General features: G+C 38.4%; 1 pseudogene; it reads left to right on the top strand.

Annotated features, from left to right (window-relative positions):
• Window positions 1-3,982: 3,982 nt before the first annotated feature.
• Window positions 3,983-4,622, top strand: LOC101425474 (cytosolic Fe-S cluster assembly factor NUBP1 pseudogene; annotated as a pseudogene).
• The last annotated feature ends 1,125 nt before the right edge of the window (window positions 4,623-5,747 follow it).

Here is a 5,747-nt window from a genome sequence, read left to right as displayed (position 1 = left end):
GTAGTGTGTATTTTGGAGGTGCAATAAGCAAGTACACAATAGCCATATTAGTATGTTAGGTGGTGATGTGCTGTGAAGAAAACAATTGGGAATAAGAGAATAATAAGAATTTCTATTAACTAGGGTGGTCTGGGAAGCCTCTCATGATAAAATAAAATTTAGAAGTAGACCTGATGGAGGTGGGGAAAAATATCATGTAGATATTGATGGGAATAGCATTCAAGGCAAAAGAAACAGTGAATGCAAGGGCCTTGTGGAAACAGGGATTAGAGTGCACACGGCACAGCAAGAAAGCCAGTTAGGCTAATAAAAACTCCTTAACTAAGGAACTAAGGTCAGACAGGTAGCAAAAGATTTGATCTGAAAGTGCCTTGTGTACTCTGAATTTTAATCTAAGCAATATGGGAAGCCATGGGAAAATAATAAAGTGACATAATCTGATTCTGGTGACTTCAATTAGGAAGGATTCTGGTTATATTATTTTAGCACCAATAAGATTTTCCGATGTATTGAATGTGGGGTGTGAAGAAAAAGAGAGAAAGTGAAGATTACTCCAAATTCTATTGAATTTGGTAGAATGGAGTTGCCATTTTTAGAGTTGAGAAAGATTAGGAAAGAAGTAAGGCTGCTGCTGTTATGTTTATTTCCATAGTTTAGTTTAGGTGTATTTTTAATATAAGTTATTTGGGTTTGTTTTTGTGTTTGGGGAGAGTAGAAGAAGTGAGGAGGACAAGCTTAGTTTGGGGCATGTTACTTATGAGGTACCTTTTTAGACACTTAACGTAGAGATTTTGATTAAGCAGTTGATCATATAAATGGTCAGGTACAGAGATTATCTAGGGAACAAGTATGGAAAAAGAAGAGGACTGCAGTGACTCATCCCTGGGGACTACATATCCTCAAGTTTTCTAATTTTTAAATTATTCAATTTATTCGATTAGTTCCCATTTCCTATAGACCTACTACCTGGACCTCCTTTCTGCAGAGATCCTAGCTAGTGGATTTCTAAGCCTTCTGCATTCTGTCATCTGGATCTTTCCTTCACTTTTCCATGAGGCTGGGTTCATCATTTCTTAGGTTAAATGTCGTCTTCTTGTTTTGGATTTCTACCATGTTTGCTGTAGCCCATCCTCAAGTAATTTCCTAAGAATGAAAGGCATACAACTTTCTGTTTCCTTGCATGTATGAAAATATATTTATTTTCTCTTATAGACAATTTTCTTGTATATGTTTAATTCTTGATTCCAGAGTAGTGAAGCAAGGAGACTCTTGCTTAGCTCCATTGTCATTAATTTTGCTTATGAGAGACTTGATATCAATTTAATATTATTCCTTTTTAGATGATATGAGAGTTTTCTCTGAAAGCTTTTAGAATCTTTTCTTTTTTCCTTACTGTTATAAAATTTCACAATGATGTAGTTGGGATAAGTTCTTATGCCTATACCAATCATGCTAAGTATTCAGGGGATTCTTTTTTTTTTTTTAATGAGGTACTGGGGATTGAACTGGGACCTGGTACATGCAAAGCAGGCACTTAGCCACTGAACTACATCTGCTCTGCCCAGTGGATTCTTTTAATCTGATCATATGGATGCTTCTGTTGAAGAATTCGCTTGTATTATTCCTCAGATAATTGTCTGTCCTCTAATTACTATTCGATCTTCCTGCAATTTCTCTTCACCATATTGTTTGATAGATTGATCTTCTATGTCACTTATATTTTCTCACATATTTTATGCCTCTTTTTTTCATTCTATGGTCTAGAGCATATTAAAATCTCAACACTTTGGCTGAATTTTGTATTTCAGTGTGATATTTTTATTTTCCAAGAGATCTTTAAATATCTTATTTTTTCTTTCCTTAACATCTTATACTTTATTTTCTATGTCTTTTCAAATCTCTTTGTGCTTAAATTAGAAGAATTTATCATTTTGGAGGTTTATTATCTTTTTTTTCACAAGGCATTATCTAGGTGCTTGTTTCGGTCTTCCATTTCCTAAAATGATAATCTTTAACTTAGTAATGAACAATGAGATTTTAAAACTCTGCTTAAGAGCACTATATTTGTGAGCAAACTTTGTTGACAATCAGGGCCCACTATCACATTGAAATGCCAGAGCTTTTCTTTGGTCTTCTAATATCCACATTAATGTCCTACTTCTCCTCAAACAGCCAGTTTAATTTCTTTCTTCCTGGGAAAAACTTCTACCTATCAGATATTCCATGCATGGGCATGTTGGTAATGGCAGCATACAAATATTCTGTATACAGACTGTGCTAAGTTTCCTGGGGCTTCCATAACAAAATGCCACACACTGGGTAGCTTAAAACAACAGAAATATCTTGTGTCACAGTTCTGGAAGCTAGAAGCCCCAAGTAAAGGTGTCATCAGAGTCATGCTGTCTCTGAAGTCTGTGGGAAAGAATCTGTGTCATCATTCTCTCCTGGCTTCTGGCAGTTGCTAGCAAGACTTGACGTTACCTGGTTTGTGGCATCACTCATTTCTATCACTGTCATCACATGGCCATCTTCTCTCTGTCTCCACTCCCCTTCTTATACAGACTCAGTCAGTTTGGATTAAGAGGCTACACCAGGATGAATTCATGTTAACTTGTTTAAGTCCATCTGCAATATCACTATTTCCAAATAAGGTCATATTCTGAGATGCTGGGAATTAAGACTTCAACATTGCTTTGTGAGGAATGCAATTCAACCCATAGCACAGATTTTTTTGACTCTCTTATTGATTTGCTTTCATACCTGGTTTTGGTGGAGCCAGGAGTGGCTTCTTCTTCTTCTTTTTTTTTTTTTTTTTTAGTCATTTTTATTTTGTTTTGGTTTTTTAGGTTTAGGCAGTACTGGGGTTTGAACTGGGACCTCATACATGGGGAGCAGGCGCTCAACCCACTGAGCCACATCCCTCCCCACACCTGGTTTTTCTGAGTCATGAGCTCTTTGGAGTCTTCAGTGCAAGTCAGCTCTTCTCTGGGCTGATTCTCTATTGTTACCACTCCTCCAGCTGCTTTTTTTTTTTTCTGGCAGAATTGTGTTTGGTCTATTTCTCACCTGAGATTATTCTTCCCATTTTTAATAGCCTTTTGTATCTTTTTCTACCATTTATTGGGGTATGAGGAGGGAGAAATAAGGAGGAGGAGAAAAACAAATATGACCAATCCATCTTTCTGAACTAAAAAACTCTCTGAACTAAATCCTAATTCTAGCTTTCTCTTCCTTAAATAATAGATACAATAAGCTAAATAACTATTAAAGACAAATGAGTGTAGGACTCAGTCATTTAGGGCATACTTTTTTGAATGCATATAAGCATTTCCATAAAAAGACTAATCTACCCACTAATCCCAATCAACCACCCACTGAAAAGTGATGGAAATAAAATGACAGGTATTTAATGCTACTAAAATGGCTTAATCTCACAGTGTCTTGTTGGATAATGCGCTGCTCAAAATAATTCTGATTGTCCCTGTTGTTATTATGCTGTTAATATTACTAAATTTAATATCAGTACCCACAGAGAGGCAATGGTTATTTTTCATGGAAGCTCCATGGTTCCAATTTGTACCAATTGGATATTAAATAACCCACAAAAATAACTCACAACAAAGGGCAGGAAGAAGTAATTTATGTATCATAAATTGGATAATATGTTACAATGAAATCTAAAAGCAACTGAATATTTTTAATGTTTATGAATGAAAGCTGTGTCCCTGAATTCCATTAGTTTGGATAAATTCAGTTTGAAAAATAAAAATAAAATAAAAACACAGGGGTGCTGTGGGACAGAAATGCACAGCTGCAAGTTCCAGTGACTGCATCTGCAGGAAAGGGCACAGAATGGAAGAGGTGCCTCAGGACCATCCCAGGCCCGCGGTGCCCTTGCAGGTTGAGGGGACTCACGCCAGGCGTGCCCCAACCAGTGGCTGTGAGCTTCTGGACCTGGCCACAGAGAATATCAAAGAGGAAAATGAAAACCTTGAAATACAGAATCATGTTGTCTGGGAAAGGCAGCGTTGGAAAGAGCACTTTCAGGTCCTGACAAAGGATGAGAGCCCACAGATCACTCTTCTAAACACTGATAGATGTGGGCTATCCATTCCCAGCATAATGGGCCTGGAAAGAGAGCAGGTTCACCTGAAAGGCTCATGATGGTCTCCAGGGCATGTGGGAGACAATCTCAAGGTGATGTCAGTGGGTTTTTTGCTCAACAGTCCTAATGATGCCATTATCTGCAGGGGACCAAAGAAAAATGGTCTGATTAAGCAATTCCTTCCTGACCTGGCCTGGGGAGAAGTTGACTACCTCCTTGTGGACACCCTACCTGGGACCGCCAACGAACGCGTCTCTCTCTGGTACCTCTCTATACACACATCGATGGGACTGTGATCGTCATCATTTCTCAGGAAGTATCACTCCAGGATGTCCAGAAAGAAAGCAACTTCTGCCACAAGGCAAAGCTGCCCATCACTGGGGTGGTGGAGAACATGAGCAGCTTCATCTGCCCTAAATGTAAAAGCACCTTGATCTCGGATCCGATGGCCGTGCTGCCTCTGCTTAGCCCAGTGCACCTGGATCCACAAATAGGAAAGAGGAGTGACAGAGGATAGTTTTTTTTTGTTTGTTGGTTTTTTGTTTTAATCAAAGCCCCAGATTTGCCAGCCACATTAGCCAACGGAAGTATAATTCAAAGGACCCAAGAGTTTTTCAATCTCTACCATTTGAAAGAAAAGAGCCTTATCATTTTCTGAAACACAGATTAAGAATGCAGCAGTTACCTACTGTGTGGCTGGGTGAGCAGCCCACTCACCCCACCTCAGCAGCTCCAGATCGGACACAAGGACCAGACGCTGGCGGGAAGACACCTTCTCAGAGGCACTTTAACCATCGATTTTTTGTACATTTTCTATTTTCTTTAGAATATTTGTAAAGGGCGTTCTTTACAAATGAAAAATAACAGTAAAACAGAGGTGGAGAGGAGGAGATGGGAACAAAACTGAGTTTCTATCTGTCTGTCTCCAAATAAAAAGATCTGACTAAAATAGTCCCTGTTCAAGCAGTTGTTTGTGTATCTAAAAATAATCTTACTTTAAGAAAGCCTCCATATATAATAGTTCCGTAGGAAGCCCTGAGGGCAAAAAGAAGACACTTACTTAAGTGAAAAGCTAGCCTGAAGGCAAAAGCCATTATACACTCCTTTCCCATCCTTTAGACAAGCTAAGAGCCGAGCTTCCCACTGATAAAATCAGCTCACAACTTGGCTCTCATTAGCTCTAAGTCTATGCAAATAGTTATAAGCTTGGCTCACCCCACCAAGCTCATTAGATGTTTAAAATTAGGTATTCTTTTCATGAGAAGCAACAGGAATTCTTCCTGTAGCATGCATATATATGTGTATATATATATACACGAGGCTTTGGGACATTAACAAAGTACCTTGAAAGTACTCACTAGGCCTTATTGGCTGTACTTGTTAGTCCAGATTTCATACTTAACACTAAAACAGAGCAGTGATTGGCTTACCCAAATCCATTTAGATTCTAGGGACTGATGTCTGAGCTTTTCTCATATACTTTTAATCCCAAATCTATATATTTATTTATTTTCCTGTTTCTGAAAGTGTTCAGAGGGTAAGAGCATTCAGTTACTAGTGCCAAGAATGCTAAAAACTTGTAAGAGGTAAGGGACTCAGGAACATAACTTCCGATGGAATTCCTTTTTATCTCAAGGCCTAT

The sequence above is a fragment of the Dasypus novemcinctus genome, chromosome 9 (genome assembly GCF_030445035.2).
Source record: "Dasypus novemcinctus isolate mDasNov1 chromosome 9, mDasNov1.1.hap2, whole genome shotgun sequence".
NCBI lineage: Eukaryota > Metazoa > Chordata > Mammalia > Cingulata > Dasypodidae > Dasypus > Dasypus novemcinctus.
The sequence above is the reverse complement of the archived record's forward strand: the minus strand, read 5'-3'. Positions and strand labels throughout refer to the sequence as shown.